General features: G+C 45.6%; 1 protein-coding gene across 1 annotated transcript in view; it reads left to right on the top strand.

Annotated features, from left to right (window-relative positions):
* The first annotated feature begins 2,023 nt into the window (after positions 1 to 2,023).
* Positions 2,024 to 13,124, top strand: part of SLC26A5 (solute carrier family 26 member 5) — a 113,702-nt gene continuing 102,601 nt past the window's right edge. The window contains 1 exon segment of the mRNA XM_040412541.1: positions 2,024 to 2,172. The gene's annotated coding sequence lies outside the window, so the exon portion shown is untranslated.

The raw sequence follows: 13,124 nt of genomic DNA, 5'->3' as shown, positions 1-13,124 counted from the left end.
CACAGCAGCCCCCCCAATATATAATCTCACACAGCAGCCCCCTTGACCCAGTATATAGTCTCACAAAGCAGTCCCCCAGTATATAATCTCACACAGCGCCCCCCCAGTATATAATGTCACACAGCAGCCCCCCCAGTATATAATGTCACACAGCAGCCCCCCCAGTATATAATGTCACACAGCAGCCCCCCCAGTATATAATGTCACACAGCAGCCCCCCCAGTATATGTCACACAGCAGCCCCCCCAGTATATAATCTCACACAGCAGCCCCCTTGACCCAGTATATAATCTCACAAAGCAGTCCCCCAGTATATAATCTCACACAGCGCCCCCCCAGTATATAATGTCACACAGCAGCCCCCCCAGTATATAATGTCACACAACAGCCCCCCCAGTATATAATGTCACACAGCAGCCCCCCAGTATATAATGTCACACAGCAGTTCCCCCAGTATATAATGTCACACAGCAGCCCCCCCAGTATATGTCACACAGCAGCCCCCCAGTATATAGTCACACAGCAGCCCCCCCCAGTATATAATGTCACACAGCAGTTCCCCCAGTATATAATGTCACACAGCAGCCCCCCCAGTATATAATGTCACACAGCAGTTCCCCCAGTATATAATGTCACACAGCAGCCCCCCCAGTATATAATGTCACACAGCAGTTCCCCCAGTATATAATGTCACACAGCAGTTCCCCCAGTATATAATGTCACACAGCAGTTCCCCCAGTATATAATGTCACACAGCAGTTCCCCCAGTATATGTCACACAGCAGCCCCCCCAGTATATGTCACACAGCAGCCCCCCCAGTATATAATCTCACACAGCAGCCCCCTTGACCCAGTATATAATCTCACAAAGCAGTCCCCCAGTATATAATCTCACACAGCGCCCCCCCAGTATATAATGTCACACAGCAGCCCCCCCAGTATATAATGTCACACAACAGCCCCCCCAGTATATAATGTCACACAGCAGCCCCCCAGTATATAATGTCACACAGCAGTTCCCCCAGTATATAATGTCACACAGCAGCCCCCCCAGTATATGTCACACAGCAGCCCCCCAGTATATAGTCACACAGCAGCCCCCCCCAGTATATAATGTCACACAGCAGTTCCCCCAGTATATAATGTCACACAGCAGCCCCCCCAGTATATAAAGTCACACAGCAGCCCCCCCCCCCAGTATATAATGTCACACAGCAGTTCCCCCAGTATATAATGTCACACAGCAGTTCCCCCAGTATATAATGTCACACAGCAGTTCCCCCAGTATATAATGTCACACAGCAGCCCCCCCAGTATATAAAGTCACACAGCAGCCCCCCCCCAGTATATAATGTCACACAGCAGTTCCCCCAGTATATAATGTCACACAGCAGTTCCCCCAGTATATAATGTCACACAGTACTCCCCCCTCTTGCATACAATTCTCAGCCCCTCCCCAGTATTCACATCCACCTCTCTAGTCAGACTCTCTCATTGCTACAGTACAGACGCAGCCATCCCTGACCTTCCTACTCTAGAGCCTGGGATAGCAGAGCGCACTGGCTGCTGACCCACGTGACCTAGGGATAGCAAGTGATAGTGTGACGTCAGGAGGTCCTTACTAAGTACAGCATTTAGCCTTTACCCTAAGCCTCACCTACATGGACAGCAGCATATGACATGTCCACCTGAGGACTTCCCTGAGCCTCAACCCCTTTCTCCTTCCAGATGGTGCAGAGTGGAGAACCAAATAGACGTATCAGATACCATCTTCGAGGATAACCTGTCATCACCCCATTGACTAGTCACTATGACACTGCCACACACGTACTAGTGGTCGAGCATAACACTAAAAACGAGGGCGGGGCCTGTAGACTGCTCGCAGCATAACCTTTAACACCACAGCAGTGCATTATGGGCAGTGTAGTTCTTCTGCCATCAGTGTGCTGTATTTGTTCCTAGCAGGCGACTACATTACCCGTCAGCCCTGGGGACAAGGCTGTTAGTTACACAGGCGTACTGGTGCCCTATCATCAGCTCACATTTCAAGGAGCTGATAGTTGTCCAAGTCACAAGTGAGATAGCTGCTGCTGTTAAATTGTAACTAGTGGAAGACACCGGCAGCTCCTGTGCAGAGCATTATACGGGGAGAGCCCTCACCCAGTGCCTGAGGTAAGTGACCTGGAGCAGTCTCGTCTGCTCCTGCACCATCTGCCATTCCTCAACAGGGAAGTGAGCTGTGACATTAGTCAGGGCATCTCTAGGGCCACTTACTGCTTCTTCAGGAGAGACAAATAAGGGCATGCGTTCAGCATGGAAATGTCTCACCCTGTGAGGTGGGAGCCCACCTAACAGCCATCTGCATGTTATCAGGGTGATGGGTGATGCTTCACATGGCTTCCTATAGGCAGGACGTGAACCGTATGGTATTCTACAGTTGTACTCCCAATTCATACACAGGCGAGATTTATCAAAACTGGTGTAAGGGAAAACAGGTTTAGTTGCCCATAGCAACCAGTCAGATTCCATCTTTTATTTTTCACAGCTTCTTTGCAAAATGAAAGGTGGAATCTGATTGGTTGCTATGGCGAAATAAGCCAGTTTTCCTTTACAGCACTTTTGATAAATCTCCCCCACAGACTCTAATGTTTTACAGAATATATTGTTCCTTTTTGTAATTCTTTACCTGACAGAATTATCCATGGTGCCATATGAACAATAAATGTTATCTAAAAACTTATAATGAAATAATGACAATAACTGTATTATGGTACAAAATGGCCGTGGCCCTTTATTAAGGGTTAACCCTTTCTACCCCGGGCCAGTTTTCGCCCTTCTGCCCAGGTCATTTTTTGCAAATCCGACATGTGTCACTTTATGTGGTAATAGCTTTGGAACGCTTTTACTTATCCAAGCCATTCAGAGATTGTTTTCTCGTCACACATTGTACTTTAAGATAGTCATAAATTTGAGTCAATATATCTCACTTTGTATTAATGAAAAAATCCCAAATTTACCCAAAAATTTTTAAAATTCGCAATTTAAAAAATTTACATTTCTCTGCTTTTAAAACAGAAAGTGATACCTCATAAAATATTTATTACTTGACATTCCCCATATACCTACTTTATGTCGGCATCATTTTGTAAATGTCATTTTTTTTTTTTAGGACATTAGAAGGCTTAGAAGTTTTAGAAGCAATTCTTAAAATTTTTAAGAAAATTTCCAAAACCCACTTTTTAAGGACCATTTCAGGTCTGAAGTCACTTTGTGGGGCTTACATAGTGGAAACCCCCATAAATGACCCCATTATAGAAACTACACCCCTCAAGTTACTCAAAACTGATTTTACAAACTTTGTTAACCCTTTAGGTGTTCCACAAGAATTAAAGGAAAATGGAGATAAAATTTCAAAATTTCAATTTTTTGGCAGATTTTCCATTTTAATCCATTTTTTTTCTTTAAAGGAATTCTGTCACCTCGTTTTAGCTTATAGAGCTGCGGATATGCACGGCTAGATGGCCGCTAGCATGTCCGCAATATACCTGTCCCATAAAGCTGTGTCTTTTTATTGTGTTTAAAGAGGACCTTTCACTAGAATAAAAAGATGTAAACTAAGTATACAGACATGGAGAGCGGCGCCCAGGGATCCCCCTGCACTTATTATTATCCCTGGGCGCCGCTCCGTTCTCCCGGTATAGGCTTCAGTATCTTCATATGTTCGGCTCCACTGGGTGGAGACTGCCGGCGTCTCCTTCTCCCAGGCTGTAGTGCTGGCCAATCGCAGCGCTCAGCTCATAGCCTGAGAGTTTTTTTTTTCTCTCAGGCTATGAGCTGAGCACTGCGATTGGCCAGCGCTACAGCCTGGGAGAAGGAGACGCCGGCAGTCTCCACCCAGTGGAGCCGAACATATGAAGATACCGGGAGAACGGAGCGGCGCCCAGGGATAATAGTAAGTGCAGGGAGATCCCTGGGTGCCGCTCTCCATGTCTGTATACTTAGTTTACATTTTTTATTCTAGCGAAAGGTCCTCTTTAAAAAATGATTTTATAGATATGTAAATTACCCTGGTAAGGAGCCCAAGGGGCTGTATTAACCTTCTTGGAGCCCAGCAACGCCCCCTTGTGAAGGATCCCAGGACCGTCTGCGTCCTCCGAATCTCCTCCTTGCTCACAGTTAGATTGCTATAATCTCGCGATGCGCAGTGCCGGTATAGTGTTCCTTCCCTGTGCTGGCATCAGCCTCAGGGAAGGAACTGCGCATGCGCGAGCTCGCGGCAATCTAACTGTGAGCAAGGAGGAGATTCGGAGGACACAGGCGGTGCTGGGCTCCTTCACAGGGGGCTGGGCTCCAAGAAGGTTAGTACAGCCCCTTGGGCTCCTCACCAGGGTCATTTAACATATCTATACAATCATTTTTTAAACACAATAAAAGTACACATCTTTATGGGACAGGTATATTGCGGACATGCTATCGGCGATCTAGCAGTGCATGTCCGCAGCTCTATAAGCTAAAACAAATTGACAGAATCCCTTTAACACATCTAGGGTTAACAGCCAAGCAAAAGTCAATATTTATTACCCTGATTCTGCGGTTTACATAAACCCCATATGTGGTCATAAAAAATGTAAGGGCACACGGCAGGTCGCAGAAGAAAAGGAGCACCGTATGGTTTTTGGAAGGAAGAGTTTTCTGGTCTGGTTTTTAGATACCATGTCCCATTTGAAGCCCCCCTGATGCACCCTGATAGTAGAAACTCCTAAAAAGTGACCCCATTTTGGAAATTAGGGGATAAGGTACCAGCTTTATTGGTACCATTTTTGGGTACATTATTACACTTTCTGGGGCAAGGTGACCAAACATTGTTAATTTTGGCCTAGTTATTATTTATTTATTTTTTACAGCGTTCGCTTGAGGGGTTAGGTCACATGATATTTTTAGAGAGCAGATCATTACGGACGTGGCAATACATAATATGTATACTTTTTCTTATTTTTTTAAGTTTTACACAATAATAGCAGTTTTGAAGCAAAAAAAATTAATCATATTTTAGTGTCTCCATTGTCTGAGAGTCATAGTTTTTTTAATTTTTTTTACTAATTGTCTCAGGTAGGGTCTCATTTTTTGTGGGATGAGGGGACGGTTTGATTGGTACCATTTTGCTCAACATATGCCTTTTTGATCGCTTGGTGTTGCACTTTTTGTGATGTAAGGTGACAAAAATGGCTTTTTTTCACACCGTTTTTATTTTATTTTTTTATGGTGTTTATCGGACGGGGTGGATCATGTGATATATTTACAGAGCCAGTCGTTACGGACGTGGCGATACCTAATGTGTGGTTTTCCCTTTTTTTTTTTTTTTTTACCTGGATCTCCTGGGCACCCGTAGAAGGCAGGTCCCGATGCCGTGTAAGGCATTGGGCAGCCTCTGCACAGCATCAGGCTGCCTTGTGAAGCATCGGGTCCCCGCCAAAGCAGCGCTCCTCCACCCATCGCAAACCACTACTATGTCGCAGCCATCGCTGACCGCGGCATAGAAGGTGTTAATCCGCCGGCATCGCTGTAAACAGGAATGCCGGCGGATACAGCAGGCTACCAGGGACTGCTGGACCCATGCAGTGATCGGGCACGCACCGCTCAGGTACTATTACCTCACTGACTTCCATGACGTAATAGTACATCACATGTCGGAAAGGGGTTACATAACAATCATAAAACCATAAATAATCAATTAATAAATAACCATTAAACCATCAGTAAATTCACAGTTGTCCCCCCGACTTTGTAAGGGAGGGCGGGCAGGACGACGTCTTCTTTCTTTCAGGTTCAGCTCTGGACCCGCTGACCGCTTCTATAAATACTTCAAAACTTGACTGGCCAATCAGAAGAGGGGCAGAAAACAGGTACCCCAGTAACAGGTAGGCAACGATGCACCAATCAAAGCCCTTCATTAAATTCACCTAATGAAATTATAATAGAAGAAAAGGAAAGCACAGAAAGGGGGAAAAAAGGAGGAGGGAAACAGTGACAGAACTACAACACCCAACATGCTCAATGTCACCATGGTGGGGACTCTGGCATACGCCTTTGTGCCCACTATCATGGTGCCATATGAGCAATATATTTAATCTAAAAACTTATAATGAAATAATGACAATAACTGTATTATGGTACAAAATGGCCACGGTCCTTTATTAAGGGCTAAATAACATAACAATCATAAAACCATAAATAATTAATCAATTAATAAATGAATAAATAACCATTAAAGCATCAGTAAATCCACAATTGTCCCCCAGCAAAACTGGGTGACTAACCCACCAGACATGCGGGCATTAACCCACATGTGTCCCCCCCCCCCCTTAAAACCGCGACCTTATCTATCATATCTTGTACATCAGAATTGAAAATGTCTAAGCCTATATTGGATAAATGAACCATATCGTCCCGATAAAGGCCCAGAATGAAACCCTCCAACTCAGTATGTCTAAATGACCAACCATTCAAACTTGGACGAAATTTCTCCAAACTTCTATTAACTCTTTTTCTAATCCTATCGATAAAACCAAACTGATTTCTGAAAAAATTCATGTGACTTCAGGCAACAGGGACTTAATATAGCTCAAATCTACCTTCATTTAAAATAAGTTCTTATTTTTCCCAAATCATTCCCCGCAGCATGGATAATCAACACATCTGGCTGGGGTAACAAATGTAGCTCACCTCTCAAGATTGGAAGGATTTGTTTCCATCTTAAACCCCTAAAACCCAACCCAAACATTAAAATAAATAACGAACCAATACACATTTTATGTGAATAATTACGCTCAGGAGCCCTTCTTTCCGCCCAAAAGACGAAAGAATGACCCAGAATCCAAACGATCAATTGCTTTGAACAAAGAAATTTGATTTAAATTACAAAACTAAATTAGGCCGAACATATAATTTATATCTATTGGATCCCCAACGTCCAATCTTTTTAATTACTGCTTTATTCAAACCCAAATTGGCAGCACCCATGGGTGCTCAAAAAGTGGGAGGAAAATGGCAGTGCGTCTTATGGGGCGAAGGCTGCCATTTTTACACTGATACACCGCCGACCGCAAGCTGCACAGCGGGGCCGGCGTGTGTATCAGCGAGGAGGGGCTGGGGGCCGGCCTTTAGTTTTGTAATAGCAGCGGGGCCCGGTGCAGTCACTATATTCTATTGCATCGGGCCCCGCTCACTGTACTAATGCTATCTACTGTAACTGCAGGCAGGCAATGGTTAACTATAGATATGTTCGATCCAGCACTGAGCAGCCTGTACTTACGATCATAGCCGGCTGGAGGCAGGGTGGGTGGGCGGGCACTGGCAGCGTAACTTCCTACGTTACGCTGCCAGTGCCCGCCCAGCCTCCTGCCTCCAGCCTGCTATGATCGTAAGTACAGGCTGCTCAGTGCTGGATCAAACATATTTATAGTTAACCATTGCCTGCCTGCAGTTACAGTAGATACCATTAGTACAGTGAGCGGGGCCCGGTGCAATGGAATACAATGACTGCACTGGGCACCCGCTGCCATTTTAAAAACTAGTGTAGATGCCAGCCCCCACCCCCTGTATTGGGGGTCATTCACAGTGGCTGATACTGTTATGGGGGGAATCTGTGGATGTCAAATAGCATAAGATGCTATTTATCTGTCATCCGCAGACGCCCCCCATAACAGTGCCATCCGCAGACGCCCCCCATAACAGTGCCATCCGCAGACGCCCCCCATAACAGTGCCATCCGCAGACGCCCCCCATAACAGTGCCATCCGCAGACGCCCCCCATAACAGTGCCATCCGCAGACGCCCCCCATAACAGTGCCATCCGCAGACGCCCCCCATAACAGTGCCATCCGCAGACGCCCCCCATAACAGTGCCATCCGCAGACGCCCCCATTAGTTCAAAGCCCACCAAAAGCACACCTTTTGGTTAAAAATATTTTTTTTCTTATTTTCCTCCTCAAAAACCTAGGTGTGTCTTATAGGGCGAAAAATACCGTAAACTCCTTTATTATCTGGAAAAAAAAAATCAATACTCTGTTAAAAACATTACCCCAAATAACTAACAAAACTACTATAGGAAATAACTCCTAAAGAACCAAATTCTTGTTCAAGCCTAGCTCCTTCCACCAATCTGGCCACGGTTCCGCTGACCATTTAAAAATGCTACATAACCCGATGAACCTGAAGCATCTGTATATAAGTCAACAGCACCTGCTTCTTCAAAATCCTCCTGCCAAGCACTACGACCATTAAAATGAATTAAAAATTCTTACCAAACTGCTAAATCATCTTTCAACTCTTTAGTAACTCTAATGTGTGCTTGAGGAGATTTTAATCCTTTAGTCACCATGTATAACTTTCTAGAAAAAACCCTACCAACTAGTATGATTCTTGATTCAAACGTCAATAAACCCAACAAACTCTGTAAGTCTTTCAGCTGAGTTTTCTTTTTTTGTAAATTCTCTTTTTATTAGGTGTATTTTATTTTAACACAGTACAAGAAGGGGACACCCTGGGACGCAGCCCAAGAGAGGTACCCCATAAAACAAAAAAGGCACGTAAATATTAACGTAGGGTACAATATGAAGTAAACAAGTAGGAAATAACAGTGAGGCGCCAATGACGACCAAGTTGCTAAGTGGTCGATTCCAGCATAGGCCGGGATACATCGTAGAGTTCGATCCAACTAGGCGTGGTCCAGTAAACAAGAAACAACAAACAATTGGGGGGGGGGCAGGGTAGATAGGGTGGGGAAGTGAGGGAGAGAGGGGGAAAGAAACAGGTCCAAGAAGAAAGAGCGGAAAAGAGAAAGGAAGGCCGAGTTAGTTGACAGAAAACCATCAGCGGCAAAAAGGAGTTTATACTCCTGGGTATCTTGAAATGCCATCCAGCTTTTCCACGTTTTAAGGAACTTATTCTCAGTGTTTTTTAGTGAAGCAGTTAGATCCTCCATCCTCATAATCTCCTGAATTTTACCCAACCACAGAGACATCGTAGGTACTGTAGTTTGTCTCCAAAGGCATGGGATACAAGCCCGGGCTGCGTTAACCAGATGTCGTATCACAGATTTCTTGTAAGTCGCAATGGACAGGTCGCACTGGTGGAGCAGAAAAAACACCGGTGACCTCGGGAGGTCGACCGTGATGAACTTAGTTGTGACCTGCCATACTCTATCCCAAAATTGCGTCAGTGCCTGGCATTCCCAAAAGACGTGTAATAAAGTTCCTTTAGCTTCGCCACAGCGCCAGCAAAGTGGAGATACCGTAGGGAATATGGCATTCAGTCTGGTGGGTACTCGGTAGCATCTGGAAAGTATTTTAAAACCTGCTTCCTGTTTGTTACTAGCTATAGAAGTCTTATGTACACACATGTAGATCCTGTCCTTCTGCTCGGTCGTGAACGTCACTCCCAGGTCCTGTTCCCATTGTGTCATGTATTTCGGGGGAGGGAGACCTGAAGGTGAGTTCAGTAAACTGTACATGATGGAGAGAGTGTGTTGGAGAATACCCCTCTGGTCACAGAGTTTCTCAAAGTCAGTTTTGTCTCTAGTATATAAGGTCGCCTGGGGGAGCGTAGAGAAGAAGTGATGGAGTTGTTGGGACTGCCACTCAGTCAAGACTGGCGTGTCAGTAGTCGAGTGTGGAATCGTCCAGGAGTCTGTCACAATAAAATGGTGTACCGGAAAGTGTTGTTAGATAATAAAGTCCTAAAGTTGCCCTGGTCGAGCCCCGATGCAAATTGAGGGTTTCCTAAGATCGGATACATCGGTGAGGGGGAGGGAGAAATGTCCGTGTTATCCGCAGTGGAGGTAAAGGAACGAAGGAGCTGAGTTTTCTTTACTGCACGCATTTTCCTGATCACAAAAATTGCCTTCTCAACCTTTTTAGGCTACTTTCACACTAGCGTTCGGAGTGGATCCGTCTGATGTTTCATCAGACGGATCCGCTCCTATAATGCAGACGTTTGCATCCGTTCAGAACGGATCAGTCTGCATTATAACTTAGAAAATTTTCTAAGTCTGAAAGTAGCCTGAGCGGATCCGTTCAGACTTTACATTGAAAGTCAATGGGGAACGGATCCGCTTAAAGATTGAGCCATATAGTGTCATCTTCAAGCGGATCCGTCCCCATTGACTTACATTGTAAGTGTGGACGGTTCCGCTCGCCTCCGCACGGCCAGGCGGACACCCGAACGCTGCAAGCAGCGTTCAGGTGTCCGCTCACTGAGCGGAGCGGAGGCTGAACGCTGGCAGGCGGATGCATTCTCAGTGGATCCGCCTCCACTGAGAATGCATTGGGGCCAGACGGATGCGTTCGGGGCCGCTCGTGAGCCCCTTCAAACGGAGCGCACGAGCGGACACCCGAACGCTAGTGTGAAAGTAGCCTTAAAAGGAAGCCTAAATTCCACATTAATTGAATCCATCACGACACCTAAAAACTCAATCTCTTGACACGGCCAAACTGCTTTTTCCTGAGCCAACAGAACACCAAAATACTGACCAATCTGAATAAAACCTTCTAATAAACGCGAACAATCAACAAAGGAACTAACAAACAAAAAATATTCTAAATAATGCAAAACACTAGCTAAACCTAACTCTTTTGTAACAACCCAATAAAAAAAATGAAGAAAACGGCTCAAAATAAAAGCAAGACCAGGAAAACCCCATTGGAAGACAGTTATCAAAGAAAAATTGACTATTAAAATGAAAACCTAAATAATTAAATCCTTCAGGATGTATTGGTAATAAACAAAAAGCTGCCTTAATGTTTGCCTTTGCCATGAAACACCCTTTCCCAAATTAACGCAAAAAGAAACAGCATCATCAAAAGATGATTAAGATACTAATGCCATTTCTTTATCCAATTAATCATTAAGTGACTCCTTCAACGGATAAGATAAGTCATAAGATAAAATATCTACATACTCCCTTCGCCAATTTTTTTCTTTCACTGTTTGTGATAAATGAAACCCCAAAAGAGAACCATCACATGTCATAGCCTCCTTTTATGCAGGTTTCAGATACCCCAACTCTGTTATCTTTTGTTAATCTATTGTGTAATTATCAGGCACTGCAGCAGCTGGCGAATCACACCACACTGCTTCAGGCTGGTTAACCTGGGTGGGCACAGAAGCTGTAGCCCATTCAGAGAATAGCTTAGCTAGGCTAAGCAGCAGCTTGCTATCAGCAATCCCCATGTTGGTGGGCAAAGCAATGCTCTGCCCACATATCTTCTCACCTAAATCCTGTGCTAGCTCTGAGATGGGTGTGCTGGAGGCCGGCTGCGGCGATCGACTCAAAACCCTAGACTGCAATGCAGCCCGTCTAGGGGAGCAGTGCCTGCTTCCACCTCTTCTGTTGACCACTTCTGAAGGGGAATAAGATCTTGGCCTCGTCAGCCTCCTTGAGACACGGTTTGGTTCTTCAGCTCTATGAGAAGCACTCCCTGCTGCTGGCGCTTAACTTTGTCACGTGACCCCACCTCTTTCTCTTCAGCTGACAGGCCGTCAGGCAAGCAGCGTCGTAGCCACGCCTTCCTTCCTCTTGACTCAGCGCGCAGGATGAGCTTCTTCAGCAGGTCTAGTTCTGGCCGGTGAGTGATTCCTTCTCTCCACAGCTCCATCGGCGCCGCTCTTCTTTCTCCTTCGGATACCGCTGACCTGAACCTTCGGCTTCTCTGCCTTGCCCTGGGCTCCACTACTTCTGCGCCGGTCTCTTCAGACTTCACCCTGCTGCGCCTCTGCCGCCGCTCCTTCTTCTGCCCAGTAGTGCCGGCGCAGCCAAATATCTCTTACGCCAGCAATCCCCTGGGTCTTCAGACAACGTCATCTTTCTTTCAGGCTCAGCGATGGACAAGCTCCGGACCCGCTGACTGCTTCTATAAATACTTCAAATTCACGCCACTGGGACTTGAAGAGGGGCAGAAAACAGGTACCCAAGTAACAACTAGGCAACGTTGCACCAATCACAGCCCTTCATTAAATTCACCTCAGATGAAAATATATTGGCAGAATAGGAAAGCACAGAAAGGGAAAAAAGGAGGAGGGAAACAGTGACAGAACTACAACACCCAACATGCTCAATGTCACCATGGTGGGGACTCTGGCATACGCCTTTGCCCACTATCATTACATTGCACTGAATATTTATGTCCCATTTCACTGGAAGACAAGTCTGTTAGTAAATCACCTGCATTTTATAACACCACGCAACAAAAAAAACCTTTTCGTCTGCTACTGGGCAAAAAAACATTTGTCCTATACTAAATCGAGTGTGCAGATTACAAATCCGAAGTGTGCAGTTACAAAACACGTCATTTTTTTATGCTATGCATAAGTATGCCTAAATGAATTAAGCACTGGGAAAGCATTGAATAATTTTGAACAGAACGAGTTTTATTCCAACAATTTACTCCTGATCTACATCAAAGTTTGCATAGTAAACAGTGTATGAATATGTAATGGAATAACAAAATTTCAAAAAGTCTCGTTTTTCAGTTTGAAAGTCTTACTTGAGCAAGGCCCAGTAACTGTTAAAAGTGCTTCAGGCAACTTCCGGTTTCGGCGTGCACATGTGAGGACGTGCGGTGAAGGAGCTCCGTATACCCTGCTACATATCGGGGGTTTGCCGGGACCAGAAGCGGGATCGCCGCTGCCTATCTTGAACCGGGTGGCTCATGGACAGATACCTGGTCCGCAACGGCCCCCCACTGCTGACCTCTTCACTCCTGCAGCGAGAACCGGCGCAGACGCGTTCCGACAAGATGGCGGAGGGTAAGCGGAGAACAACTTGCTCCTCTTCACAGCCCCCCCACCCCCCGATGCAGATGAATCATCTAGAGGGGAATCGCCGCCGCAATCGCAGCAGTCGCTGCAGCTCCAGGAGCTGGAGCTCCTTAGCAAAGAAATTGCTTTGGCGGTTGCACAAATACTGGCCCCAGATATTAAGGCCACGTTGGAGTCCACCATTGCTGGGACTATGAAGTAATTACAGCTGGACATTGCGCAGAACTCTTCCCATATTCGGGAATTAGAGCAAAGGACAGGGACCCTAGAAGATGAGCTTTGCAAAACTCAGTCTCAAGTAAGAGACA

This window comes from Bufo bufo, chromosome 1 (assembly GCF_905171765.1).
Source record: "Bufo bufo chromosome 1, aBufBuf1.1, whole genome shotgun sequence".
NCBI lineage: Eukaryota > Metazoa > Chordata > Amphibia > Anura > Bufonidae > Bufo > Bufo bufo.
This window is presented reverse-complemented; position numbering and strand designations above follow the sequence as displayed.